This window comes from Nicotiana tabacum, chromosome 15, assembly GCF_000715075.1.
Source record: "Nicotiana tabacum cultivar K326 chromosome 15, ASM71507v2, whole genome shotgun sequence".
In the NCBI taxonomy this organism is placed as follows: domain Eukaryota; kingdom Viridiplantae; phylum Streptophyta; class Magnoliopsida; order Solanales; family Solanaceae; genus Nicotiana; species Nicotiana tabacum.
Genome location: NC_134094.1, coordinates 134757974 through 134773687, shown reverse-complemented (window position 1 = coordinate 134773687; position 15714 = coordinate 134757974).

Genomic DNA, 15714 nt, shown 5'->3' with positions numbered 1-15714 from the left:
AATAGAATACCAGGAACTGTAGGCCTCCTCCAAAATTAATTCACGAATCCCATCCACATTAGGCACACAAATATGACCCTGCATCTGCAGAACTCCATCGTCCCCCACAATAACCTATTTGGCAACACCGTGCCGTACCGTGTCCTTAAGGACAAGCAAATGAGGATCATCATACTGTCACCCTCTGATACGCTCATACAATGAAGACCGAGCGACTGTGCAAGCTAGAACCCGAATGGACTCTGAAATATCTAACCTCACGAACTGATTAGCCAAAGTATAAACATCTGCAGCTAACGGCCTATCACCAACCAGAATATATGCAAGGCTACCCATACTCACAGTCTTTCTACTCAAAGCATCGGCTACTACATTGGCCTTTGTAGGATGATACAAAATGGTAATATCATAGTCTTTCAACATCTCCAACCATCTCCCCTACCTCAAATTGAGATCTTTTTGCTTGAAAAGATACTACAGGCTACAATGATCGGTGAATACCTCGCACGAGATATTGTAAAGGTAATGCCTCCAAATATTCAGAGCATGGACAATAGCTACCAATTCTAAATCATGAACATGATAATTCTTCTCGTGAACTTTCAACTGTCACGACGCATATGCAATCACCCTGCCATCTTGCATCAATACTGCACCAAGCCCAACGCGAGATGCATCACAATACACCATATAAGATCCTGAACCTGTGAGTAATACCAACACTGGCGCCGTAGTTGAAGCAGTCTTGAGCTTCTAAAAGCTCAACTCACACTCCTCTGACCATCCGAATGGAACACCTTTTTGGGTCAGCCTGGTCAATAGGCTTGCAATAGATGAAAACCCTTCCACAAACTGGTGATAATAACCAGAATAAACCCAGAAAACTCTGTATCTCTGTAACTGAAGTAGGTCTATGCTACTTCTGAACTGCTTCAATCTTCTTAGGATCCATTTTTATGCATTCATCCGATACTACATGCCCCAAAAAGGCAACTGAGTCTAACCTCCACCTCTAGCTGTCTGACCCCTGCCCCTAGCTAGCTGGGCGGGTGGCGGAACAACTGGTGCTGGAACCATAGCACGGTAACTCTGCTGATGTGAACTGCCCGATGCCCGAGGGCAAAATCTAGCAATGTGTCTCGGATCACCACAAGTATAACAAGTCTTCGGCTGTTGTGATTGCTGACCCTTGAATTGGCCATGTCGACCTGGATAACCATTCTAATGACTCCGGATTCGAGGTGCATTAATAGGAGCAGGTCGTGCACTGTAAGCTAGCTGGTCGGAATGAGACACATAAGGGTCGTGACCACCAGAAGCACTGTGGGATGCATGGAGCGCTGAATAAAAAGGCCTGGGAGGATGGCCACTACCAAAATTACCCTGCCTCCAGACGAGGCACCACTGAACCTACCGAATTGATGATGCCTCTTATCAGACCTCTGCCCTCTCTCTTGTGTAAGAACCATCTTGATCCTCCTAGCAACATAAGTAGCCGCCTGAAAAGGAAATCTCACTTCCAGTCTCCTTGGCCATCTGAAGCCTAATAGGGTGAGTGAGTCCCTCAATACACCTCCTCACTCTATCTCCCTCAGTAGGTAGTAAAAGGAGAGCATGGCGGGCTAAATCTACAAAATGGGTCTCGTACTAAGTAACAGTCATACTACCCTGCTGTAGACGCTCAAATATCCTGCGGTAATCCAATCTAAATGTGTGGGGAGAAACTTCACTAGAAATAACCGTGAGAACTGCTCCCAGGTCAATGCAGGCGATCCAACTGGTCTGGTCAACGTATAATCTATCCACCACCTCTTGGCGGAATCCGTCACCTAAAATACAGCAAAATCGACCCCATTGGTCTCAACTATACCCATGTTCCACAATACCTCATGGCAGCTGTCAAGATAATCATGTGGGTCCTCAGAAGGTCCTCAGCTGGAAAGAGCTTAGTAAACTTATCCAGTCTCAATAAAGCTTCAGGAGACATTGCGGAACTATCACCGGCCTGTGCCGCAACAACTGGCTGAACTACCCCATCTGGCGGGGCTGTTGGAGCCTGATACTGGGGAGCCATCTGCTTCGGAGTGGGATTAGTGGGAGTTTGTGCTCCTCCCCCAGCCTGTGAGACGGCTGGTGCCACTAGAAATGTACCATTCTGGGCCACGCCCTCCATAAGACTCACCAAATGGACTAACGCGTCCTGAAGCACTGAAGTAGCTATGAATCCTTCTCGGACCTGAACTGGTCTAACCGGTACAGTCTGAACTAGAACCCTCTCCTAAAGGTCCACCTGAGGTTCTACATCAGGTGCTGCTGCCTGAGCTCTAGACTGAGCTCTACCTCTGCCTCGGCCTCTAGCGCGACCTCGGCCTCGACCTCTACCCCTAGTCATAGTTGCCACCAAGGGCTCTAGTCCTGGTCCATCGGTAGATGTATTGCGTGTTCTCACCATCTACGATAGAATAAGAATAGAATGGTTCAATCATCGATGATAGAATAAGATCGCATGACAGAATAAGAAAGAAGTGATAGTGTTCATAAACTTCATAGCCTCTGAAAAATAAGTACAAACGTCTTCATACCGATCCTTCAAACTCTACTAAGCTTGCTCGTGACTCGTTAGACCTAGGTAACCTAGTGCTCTGATACCAACTTGTCACGACGCGGAATTCCCACTTTCGGGACTGTGATGGCGCCTAACATTTCACTTGCTAGGCAATCCAACATTAAAATAATCTTAACCATTTTTTAGCAAATTAAATTAAACAGAAGTCAATTACTAAAATAAAGTGTGAAAGATCATAACTACCGAATCATCACAATGCATCCCCGAATCTGTTGTCACAAGTGCACGAGCTAATAGAATAATACAAATAAAGGTTTGAATAAAATTCAAGCTATTTGAAAAATAATACATAGCTAAGATAAGATAGAAGGGGACTTTAGAACTGCGAACGTTGTGCAGTAAAACCTCAAGTCTCCTCTGAGTAGCTGAATCCGAGCACGTCTATGGTACGCCGCTGGGACCAACTCCAAAATCTGCACAAGAAGTGCAGAGTGTAGTATGAGTACAACCGATCTCATGTACTTCGTAAGTGTCGAGCCTAACCTCGACGAAGTAGTGACAGGGCTATGACAAGACACGTACGTAATTAACTTGTACAAGTGCATACAAATACGAAGCAACAATAACACAATAAATAACAATTTATAAATTTGGGAGGGAACATGCGAAGGGGAATAATATAGAAATTTCAGCAAGAGAAGTGCCACGTAGCAGGCAATTAATTCATCAACAATAAAATGAGCAAATGATAATATGAAAATGGCACGGCACCACCCTTCGTGCTTTTACTCTCATTCCTCCCATAAACTGATAAATAAATAATAATAATTGGCACAGGATCACCCTTCGTGCTTTAACTCTCTTTTGGCATGGCATCACCCTTCGTTCTTTTATACTCTCTGAAAATGACACGGCATCATCCTTCGTGCTTTTACTCTCAAAAATGGCACGGCAACACCCTTCGTGCTTTTACACTCTTTCTCACTATGACAATGATAGTATAAATATTACAAATGACACGGCATCGCCCTTCGTGCTTTTACGCTCTTTCTCACCATATTCAACAATATTTAAATCAATAAAAATTCCATAAATAATGTTCAAATATTCAATAATAAACTTGCAGGAATATCTTAATTAAATAAATAATTATTCAAAATGAATTAAATTCCCTCAACATGCTTTGACTCAACCACAACGCATAAGTACTCGTCACCTCACATATACATTGTACCCGCACAATAAATCACGTAGCAAATAAACAAATAAATCCTACTCTCTCAAGTCAAGGTTAACCACGACACTTACCTCGCTTTGCAACCAACTCAAGATTCCAATAAACATTTGCCTCTCAAATTCGTGTCCAAAATTCTCAAATCTAGTCATAAACAATTCAATATACTCAATACAAATCGTAGGAATTAATTCCATATGAATTTTCTAATTTTCCGGATTAAAATCCGAAATTCATCTAAAAAATTGATAGTGGGGACAAAGTCTTGAATTTTGAAAAACTTACAAAATCTGAACACTCATTCCGAGACGAGTCTAACCATACAAATATTATCAAATTCCGATGTCAAATGGACATTCAAATCTTAAATTTTTTCGTTTTTGGAAAGTTTTACAAAAATTCCAATTTTTTACATTTAAATCCGAAATAAATGATGAATATAGACATGGATTTATGAAATAAAATCACTCTTGGTTATAGAACACTTATCCAATTCAAAGTCGTGAAAAATCCCTTTGGAATCACCTAAATCAGAGACTCAAAACTCAAAAATGAGTAAAAATGGCTAACTCCCGATTTTTTATGTATTCTGTCCAGCATTTTCATATCTGCGAAAATTGAGCCGCATTTGCGGCTGCGCAGAAGTGCATGAAGGAGTCGCCAAAGCTTTACCTTCCGCATTTGCGAACGCCGAGCCGCAAAAGCGGTGGTCGCATCCGCGACCATTTTCTCGTAGAAGCGAGTAGGCTGCCCAGGCTCCAAGTCGCAGAAGCGACGAGGCTCTCCACAGAAGTGAGGCCGCACCTGCGCTCCAAGAGTCGCTGGTGCGAAACACCAGAACCAGAACTGACAGTTTTTTCAAAAATGATCCGGAACATGTCCGAAACTCACCCGAGCCCCTCGGGACCTCATCCAATTATACTTTGAAAAACTCGTGCCAAAACATATTAAACGAATCTGGAATGACTTCAAATTTGGCACACAAGTCATAAATGACATAACAGAGCTATTCCAATTTTCAGAATCTCAATTCGAGTTCGATATCAATAAAGTCAAATCCGTGGGCAAACTTTGGAAATCTTTAGCCTTTAAATTCTTAGTTTCCGTTAAATGGCCATAACTTGAGCTAGGGACCTCCAAATTAAATTTCGGGCATACACCCAAGTCCTAAATCACGATACGGATCTACCGGAACTATCAAAATACTGATCCGGGTATGTTTTCTTAAAATGTTGACCAAATTCAACTTAATTGAGTTTTAAGGCTCTATTTCACATTTTAATCAATTTTTCATATAAAAACTTTCCGAAAAATTACACAGACTGTGCAAGCAAATCGAGGAATGATGAATAATGCTATTTGAGGTCTCAGAACACATAAATAATTATTAAATTTAAAGATGACCTTCTGGGTCATCACAGAGCATGCGAAAGGGAATGATATAAAAATCTCCGCAGGAGAAGTGCCACGTAGCAGCCAATTAATTCATCAACAATAAAATAAGTAGTTGATAATATGAAAATGGCACGGCACCACCCTTCATGCTTTTACTCTCATTCTTCTCATGAAATGATAAATAAATAATAAGAATGGCACGGCATCACCCTTCGTACTTTAACTCTCTTTCTTGCCACAGTATGATGAAAAAATAATTTAAATGGTACGGCATCACCCTTCGTGCTTTAACTCTCTTCCTCACTTCATAAATCAATAAATAATAATGTAAAAATGGCACGATATCACCCTTCGTGCTTTTACACTCTTTCTCACCATGACAATGATAACATAAATAATATAAATGGCACGACATCACCCTTCGTGGTTTTACACACTTTCACAATATTCAACAATAATTAAATTGGTAATAATTTCATGAATAATGATCAAATAAACAATAATAAACTTAAGGAGGAATATCTTAATTAAATAGACAATTATTCACAATGAACAAATTTCACCCGCATGCTTTAACTCAACCACAAAGCATAAGTACTCGTCACCTCACATATACGTTGTACCCGCACATTAAATCACGTAGCAAATAGACAAAAAAGTCCTACTCCCTCAAGTCAAGGTTAACCACGACACTTACCTCGCTTAACAACCAACTCAAGATTCCAATAAACCTTTGCCTCGCGAATTGGTATCCAAATGCCTCGAATCTAGTCACAAACAAATAAATATACTTAACACGAATTATAGAAATCAATTCTATATGAAAATACTAAATTTTCCAATTAAAATCCGAAATTAAATTCAAAGATCAACAGTGGGGCCCACATCTCAGAATTCGACCACGAGTCCAACCATACTATTTTTACCAAATTCCAACATCAGATTGCCTTTCAAATCTTTATTTTATGTTTTTGAAAGATTTTACAAAAACAAAAACTGATTTTCCTCAATTAAATTCACGGATTCATGTTGTAAATAAGTATGAAATCATGAAATATAATCAATATAGGATAATGAACACTTACTCAGTTCGAACTTGTGAAAAACCCCTTTGAAATCGCCTAAATCCAAGACTTAAAACTCAAAAATGAGCAAAAATAGCTAACACCCGATTTTATGTATTCTGTCCAGCATTTTCGCATCTGGGGATATTATTTTTGCATTTGCTAGAAAAATCTCGCATTTGCGAAATGAGCTTACCAAACGGGTGTCCGCATCTGCGGAAAATGGGCCGCATTTACGGTTGCGCAGAAGCGCATGATGAGCCGCAGAAGCGATGGTCACATCTGTGACCATTTGCTCGCAGAAGTAAGAAGGCTGCCCAGGCTCCCAAATCGCAGAAGCGACAAGGTGCTCCGTAGAAGCGGGGCCGCATTTGCACTCCAAAAGTCGCAGGTGCGAAACACCAGAACCAGACCTGCAAAGTTTTAAAAAATGGTCCGAAACTTGTCCGAAACTCACCCGAGCCACTTGGGACCCCGTCCAATTATACCAACCAGTCTCGTAACATAACATGAACCTACTCTAGGTCTCAAATAACACCAAAGAACGTCAAAACTACAAATCACAACTCGATTCAGACTTATGAGTTTATGAAATTTTAAATTCTATAACTCGCGCCGAAACATGTCAAATCAATTCGGAATCACCTCAAATTTTGCAAGTAAGCCCCAAATGACATAACATAGGTATTCTAACTCTTGGAATCTTAATCCGAGACTGGTATCGACAAAGCCAAATATACGGTCAAACTTTGGAAATCTTTAACCTTTAAGTTTCTAGTTTTCGTCAAATGGCGATAATTCAAGTTAGGGACTTCCGAATTTGATTCCGGGCATACACCCAAGTCCTAAATCACGATACGAACCCACCGGGACCATCAAAACATCGATACGGGTCCGTTTGCTAAAAATGTAGTCCAAAGTCAACTTAGTTGAGTTTTAAAGCATTATTTCTCATTTTTATCAATTTTTCATATAAAAGCTTTCCGAAAAAATATACGGACTGAGCACGCAAGTCGAGGAATTCTAAATGGTGCTATTCGAGGTCTTAGAATACAAAAATGAATATTAAATTTAAAGATGGCATTTCAGGTCATCACATTCTCCACCTCTAAAATAAATGGTTCTCGAACGGAATTAGAAAAAGTATTTGGGCTGGTGAAAAGGTATGTACATCTACTCCACATGTTCGACTCGGACTCCTAGATAGATTCTTCAGCCGGCTGACCACTCCATGGTATTCGAACTGATGGATAACTCTTAGACCTCAACTGTCGGACCTGCCGGGCTAGAATAGCTACCGGCTCCTCCTCATAAGTCAAATCCTTATCCAATTAGACTGATTCGAAATCTAACACATGGGATGGGTCACCATGATATTTTCGGAGCATAGACACATGGAACACCGGATGAACTGCTGATAAACTAGGTATTAGTGCAAGCATGTAGGCTAATTCACCCACCCTTTCAAGAATTTTAAAGGGTTTGATATACCTACGGCTCAACTTGCCCTTCTTTCCAAACCTCATTACATCCTTCATAGGTGAAACCCAAAGCAATACTCTTTCTCTAACCATGAATCCAACATCACGAACTTTACGGTCGGCATAACTATTTTTCCTAGGCTGAGTTGTGCAAACTTGATCTTGAATAATCTTGACCTTATCCAGGGCATCCTGTACCAAATCGGTACCCAACAACCGAGCCTCTACCGGTTCGAACCAGCCAATTGGAAAATGATATCGTCTCACATATAATGCTTAATATGGAGCCATCTGAATGCTCGATTGATAGTTGTTATTATAGGCAAACTCCTTAAGCAGCAAGAATCGATCCCAAGAACCTCCAAAATCTATAACACAAGTGCGAAGCATATCTTTCAATATTTGAATAGTGCGCTCGGATTATTCGTCTGTGTGAGGATAAAATATTGTACTCAACTCAAACCAAGTGCCTAACTCACGCTATACGGCCCTTCAGAAGTGTGAGGTGAACTGCGTACCTCGATCAGAAATGATAGACACAGGCACACTGTGAAGGCGGACAATCTTGCGGATGTAAATCTCTGTTAACCGCTTTGAAGAATAGGTAACTGCGACTGGAATGAAATGTGCTGACTTGGTCAACCTGTCCATAATGACCCATACTACGTCGAACATTCTCTGAGTCCGTGGAAGCCCAATAACAAAATCCATAGTGATACACTCCCACTTCCACTCAGGAATTTCTAACTTCTGAAGCAAACCACCAGGTCTTTGATGCTCGTACTTGATTTTCTGGAAATTTAGACATCGAGATACATATGAAACTATATCCTTCTTCATTCTCCTCCACCAATAATGTTGCCACAAATCTTGATACATTTTGGCGGCACCTGGATGAATAGAATACCGGGAACTGTAGGCATCCTCCAAAATTAATTCACGAAGCCCATCCACATTAGGCACACCCTGCATCTGCAGAACTCCATCTTTCCCCCACAACAACCTATTTGGCACCACTATTCCATACCGTATCCTTAAGGACAAGCAAATGAGGATCATCATACTGTCACTCTCTGATGCGCTCATACAATGAAGACCGAGCGACGGTGTAAGCTAGAACCCGACTGGACTCTGAAATATCTAACCTCATGAACCGATTAGCCAAAGTATGAACATCTGCAGCTAACGGCCTATCACTAACCTATATATACGCAAGGCTACCCATACTCACAGTCTTTCTACTCAAAGCATCGATCACCACATTAGCCTTTCCGGGATGATACAAAATGGTAATATCATAGTCTTTCAACAGCTCTAACCATCTCCCCTACCTCAAATTTAGATATTTTTACCTGAACAGATACTGTAGGCTACGATGATCAGTGAATACCTCATACGAGATACCGTAAAGGTAATACCTCCAAATATTCAGAGCATGAACAATGGTTGCAAATTCTAAGTCATGAACATGGTAATTCTTTTCATGAACCTTCAACCGTCGCGACTGTTACACCCCATGTTTTTATATGTGAAAGTACGCCATAAATAAATTAATGAAAGCTTAGAAATGAGATGTTACATCCCGCATTTGCATACGTTAAAGTTTCATCGTAAGTTAATCGACGTAAACTCGGGAATGAGATTATTTTGAGATTATAAGTATTATGCTATTTCAAATAAGTGATAAGTAAATTTGTGAAGGTGTGAGGGTGAACGAATCGAAGAAAATGCGTTTCGTCGAAGTTTGACATTTTGAGATAAAATATGGTCCGAGCTATAATACCCGGTATTTATGGACTTGTGTCATACAAGGTACCACATGACCATGATAGTAAGGTGTATAAAGTATGTTAAAAGTGATTAGTATTTTAAGTAATTTGAGATAATTCTTAATTATGTAGGTAATTGGTTAACTATTGGTTAGTGGGAGATTAACAAGTCAATTAAGAATTGGTGGGTAATTAATTCAAATACATGGATAAGCTTGATAAGCCCCTTAATGTGGCAGCCCAAGAAAGCCTTGATCAAGCTCAAGTAATGACTCTTAGTCATTAAATAGGTGGCATAATTAGGGGCCTTTAGGCCAAAGCTTAGTCATCCTAGTAGGGCCCACACCCAAAGACCTAAAGACCTCTCTAAATTCACTATGTATCTCTACAAGATAATGAAGGAGGCTTCATCAAATTCATATAAGAATTTATATGATAGTAACGTGAGTTACTTCAACAAACTTTATACGAGACTTCTTAGCATAATAGCAATGGGATTTTGCGATTCTAAGGTAGTACGGTGTAATTTTTCTCAAGAATATCATACGGATTTTCCCTTACTTCGATCCGTCGTTACGTGTTTTGTCGCAATTAATGTGTGTTGGAAGGATTGTCAAGAGAATCGGCTCAGGTATGTTAAGGCTATCTCTTCTTTCTTTTTGGCATGATTCATACGATACAAACGAAACGAGCAAATGCATAATTTTCATAAATGACTCTATTCATAGAAGTACTAGGGGTGTCTATATTCTTGATTCCCCATGTGAATTATTATTATATCTTCTATTCATGGGTCTCAGAAAAATACATAGTTGATAAAGTTATCCGAAAGGAATATTGATCTTATAACATTCCGAGAAATCTTATTAATGTATTTCTTATGCATTTCATGCATTTATACATGTACATTGACCCATGACTAGATGGATTTATATACGCATATATTATATGTATATGGGATATGGGAAAAGGTTATGGCGTTATATACGCACCACCACCTGATCAGCTGGTATACGTTGATGATTTGCCCACAGTGGCCGAGATGATATGATGGGATGCCCTTAGAGGCTTGATGATGTTATGAACACAAATACCTATGCATTGTATGACATTTATACACATACGCATGCCATTATAAATATGAAATGATTCACCGAGCTATTCAGACTTACATGTTGAGTCTCTTACTCCATGTTTCTCTATGTCTTTTATTTATTGATTTTCATTCCTTACATACTCGGTACATTATTTGTAATGACGTCTCTTTTTCTTGGGGGCGCTGTGTTTCATGCCCACTGGTCCCGATAGACAGGTTGAGAGTCCTCCAAGTAGGTTATCAGCTCAGCGAAAGGTGTTGGTGCGCTCCATTTACTCCGGAGTTGCTTATTTGGTCAGTATGATTTGGACATGTAATGATTAGTATGACGGGGCCCTGTCCCGACCTTTATGGTATTTATCTACTCTTAGAGGCTTGTAGACATATATCATGTACGTGAAAGATTGTATGGCCTTGTCTGCCTATGTTCAGTGTACGAGTGATCATTTTGGTCTTGTAGGCCCGTATGTCATATGTATAAGTTTGTATTACATGTTGGGTCGTCCAATATTGAGTAGTTCCTCATGTTTTATTGTACTTATCTCACGACAGCCTCTCCAACTCATTTACCTATGATAGTATGATACGAAAGATACGTTACTTTGGTACTCGGTTGAGTAAGGTACCGGGTGCCCGTCGCGGCCCATCGGTTTGGGTCGTGACAAAAGTGGTATTAGAGCAGTTTCGTAGGGAGTCTAAAAGCCATGTCTAGTAGAGTCTTGTTTATCGGTGTGTTGTGCAACACACTTATAAGTAGGAGGCTATAGGGCATTTAGGACTGTCACTCTTTCTTCTTACTCTAGATCGTGTGGTAGAGCTCACTTGTAAGAATTCAGACTCCTAAATTCTATTTTATTCATAATAAGACAATACCTACATCGAAAAGACAGCCGGTAAGAGATTCACATGTGGTTGTGAAAGATTTGAGTCAGAGGAATTCGATTTTGCATGATGCTTATGATGGGTAAATGCAAGGTCTTCAGCAAAACATGTATGTACTAAGATATGTAAAGCTTCTTGATAAGGAGCCTTAAGGCAGGAATATCTATCCACTCATATGGTGAAAAGAAATAAGAGATTTAGAAGGTAGATACAAGTTTCAACAAGTAGAAGAAGCAAGGTGAAGAAGGGTACAGGGCGCCCAGTTAATGAAGATTATCAGTATTTACAATTCAGGCAGAGAAATATAAGCCTTTTGAGTTACCTTCAACAATAACAGATGTATGTACAATTAGCCACACCCATCTCAATTATGCCTATGGGAGCTGACAGATATAGTTTAAGAGAAGGATGGGATATCATGATCAAGCTGGGGTTAAAGTAACCCAAAATGATGGATGAATTGTTTGCGTTAGTTGACATTTCCGAAGGATATTGCAAATGTGCTAATAGATCTCCTTGTGAGACACCTAGATGGTGCACTCTAAAATAGTACAACTAGGTATGAGTACTACAAAGATAGGCACTGGAAGCCTGAAAGGGATAAATATTATCTTAATGTGGCTCCCGTCCCTAGAAGAGAAAGAATGTTAGGCAACCCGAAGAGCTAGTAGATGGAGCAAGGGTAGCTAAAAGCAAAAGAATGTCTTGTTCAAGTTTTCAGAATAAAGTGATAGATATAAATATTAGCGGGAAATAAGAAGAGAGTTAATGAAGCATTATGACTAAGATGTGATATATGGATGACAACGGTAGATCAAAAAGATGACAGTATTACAGAGTCTATAGTCAAGTGAAGGAAAAGACGAGAGATGGCAGGCCTTGAGACAAAAAAAGAGTATAGGCCATAAAGTCATATCCTCATTTCGAGAAATAAGTTCGTAACTCCAACACGACTACCAGAAGGAAAAGTTAGACCCCAGAATAATAGAAATCATTATGAGCTAGTGAATAAGATAAACTAAACATAAATTAGGGACTGAGTGATTTGATAATGGTCGACATCATGAGAATTTCAGATTGCGTTCTGGCGATAATAGAATGGACAACAAAAGAATATTCATGAGAAATTCAGAGAAAGGTCATTCAGTAAGACGCTTCCCTAAAGCAAGCAATATGAGCAAAGTTAAGCTTAAGGGACTGTATGTGCCAGTTATACTAAGTGTCACCCTCGCGAGTAAGGAAATTTGTTATCCTTGGTACAGAAGAATTATCGTAAGGCGAGTAAGGGTCATCAATGATGTGAGAAGATGCCTAAGATGAAGAGGTAAAACATCTATAGGTAGAATGGCGTAGTGCTAAATCTTAGTACTCCCCTAAAGGGGGGAATACGGAGTGATGTGGCATTAAGTCAGAATTAAGTGGTTCTAGTAATTATAGAACGATAAAGGAAAAATGCGATAAAAAAAATGAAAAATGAATGAGCTTGCACTTATCCATATCCTAAAGATATGCAACAATTCCAGAACATTATGCAAGCACGACATCAATGAGAGGAAGTAAGGGTTTCTACCCGAGATGTTATTGATAAATAAGGAGCCAGTGCGAGATGTAAGTTAAGACAAAGGAAATAACCCAAGAAAGATTACGCGGAATATTGATATGAGAATGGGCCAACGAGTAGTTAGCAGTTGATTCAGGAAGAGCCTAGTTATGGCTAGATAAGAGGATGCAGACAAATTAGCAGATCGTGCAAGATAAACGTAGTGAACCCCATCATGGGGAATTCAGTCTCGCAGATATGACATCGTGATCCTTGAAAAATATTCAGATAGGAGTTGGGATAGTTAAAGGTACTGTATGAGTGTTACAGAAATAAAAGAGAGTCCCACTGGGAAGACAATCAAAATATCAGTTCAGAAGCAACCCTACAGGCACAAGGGCGTGGAGGTAACTACGGATAATTATAGGCGAGGAAGGACGTCAAAAATTCTATCGGGTATACGACGTAATAAGCTCGCAGCTTTACAAGAGTCAGAGGGTCTTCCCTAAGTACTATAACGAAAGACTAGCTGAGGAGATAAGGAAGAAGGCTTTAACCTAAGCATAGTAACATGAAGAAGAAATGACATTGTAACAACAATCTCACAACAACATTGTATGCACTCCATAAGAAAGTGGCACCTATAGTGGCTAATGAGCGGGAAATGAAACCAAAAGTAATATTCGAGATCATATAAGTTGCACGAAAATTTCAGCATGCATGGGAACTAATATAAGCTAAGTATACACGTAACAAGGGGCAGAATTGAGTCCAGGTCATAGACAAAGGATTGGATTGTCAGATGATGGTATCACGGATATTCCATAGTGTCCTGAAAGGCTAAAGTAATAACTAATACTAGGAGCCGCAGATCGGAAGATAGCTTAAGCCTACATAAAGGCTGATCAGAAGGAGGAGGAAACTAAAGAATTACATCAACCGAGTAAATTAGGAGTCTGATTATTGGACCAACAAAATTATAGACCTCGTAATTGAGAACATCGCAGGATCACTCTTAAATATCAGAGGTACAAGAGAGATAGTACAACAACTATATTTTATAATGGCTATACAATAAAGCCAGTTAGAAAAGTACCAGCCTCATAAGAAGTCAGTATGAAACTCCCACCGGATTGTGTATGCACCAGAGGTGCAAGTATTATAATAGAGCTTCAAGTTGTAGATGTGAATTATACCTATGTGGAAGGGAGGTCATGAAAGAGATAGAAGATGTGATACGAGATTTTAAGGTAAGGTAAAGGTGAACAACGTACGATATTCTCAAATGCAGAAGGTTGTGAATAGTTCATACTTCAGATTGAAGGCTAGAAGCGCTGGGATTCAGTATCCAAGAATGATAGCGGCATCATCAGTGGCATATTTTCCAGTCTATGGTTTCTATGTATCGAGAGGTCTAGTTAAAAGAGTGAAGAAGAGTTAGAGATGATGTGATGTCTCGCTTTATGTTCCAGAATGACATAACGAAATCTATAATTCAAGCAAGTTGAAGGAAGACAGTAAAGCGACAAAGTTTTAGGAAGACAGGAGTAAGGATAAGAAAGGGCGAGTGAGAAGGTGACGAGAATGGATAAGTCCTCGGGATTAAGTCCATGAAAATAAAAGAGCTGATGGTTTGTCTAAGTTATAGAAAGCTCAGTATAGCCTAAATGAACTCAAAGGAGTCTAAGACTAATAGCATTTAGAAGAGATGGAATATTACCCTAGTAGTAGAATAAGGGTGTAATGATTTGACATTTTGGGACTTCGATTGAGTAATGATTTGAAGAAAAAAAGAAAAGAAAATAGGATTTCATGAATTGTACAGGATTAAAATACCCACGTAAGGTAAATCATATTGGGATGCTATAAAATACAGCTATAAAAGTATAGTATAGTATCGCCCCTAAGTGGATCAGTCTAATCATTTCAGATGTTCCCCAAGGAGACGTGAGCCCCAGCGGCAGTGTTACATAAGAGGCCAAGTTATCAGTAGTAGATTACAGATCAACATTGAGGTGAATCAACAATAGATGGATAAAAGTTACAAAGTATGAGATGAGAATAGGCCATCATTCTTAAGATGATTAGTGATGAAGAAGCATTAAAGGACTTAGATTTATACATATAGGATAAGCAACGAGAGTAACCTGGAGTTTGGTAGCAGACCACAAGTCATGGTGTGAGAAAGAGGCCTAAAGGGGAGAATGCCCTGGCCTTTGGATTTATTTACAAAACAGTTGCCTAGATGGCAAGGAGAGTACTAAAGTATTCGCAAGAGCTATAGGTTATGATAAAGATAAGTGCATCGGTCAACATTCGAGGACGAATGTTCCAATGGGGGGGAATGATGTTACACCCCATGTTTTCATACTTGAAAGTACGCCATAAGTAAATTGATGAAAGCTTGAAAATGAGATGTTACATCCCGCATTTTCGTACGTTAAAGTTTCGTCATAAGTTAATCGACGTAAACTCGGGAATGAGATTATTTTGAGATTATAAGTATTATGCTATTTCAAACAAGTGATAAGTAAATTCATGAAGGTGAGAGGGTGAACAAATCAAAGAAAATGAGTTTCGTCGAAGTTTGATAATTTGAGATAAAATATGGTCCGAGCTATAATACTCCGTATTTATGGACTTGTGCCATACAAGGTACCACATGACCATAATAGTAAGGTGTATAA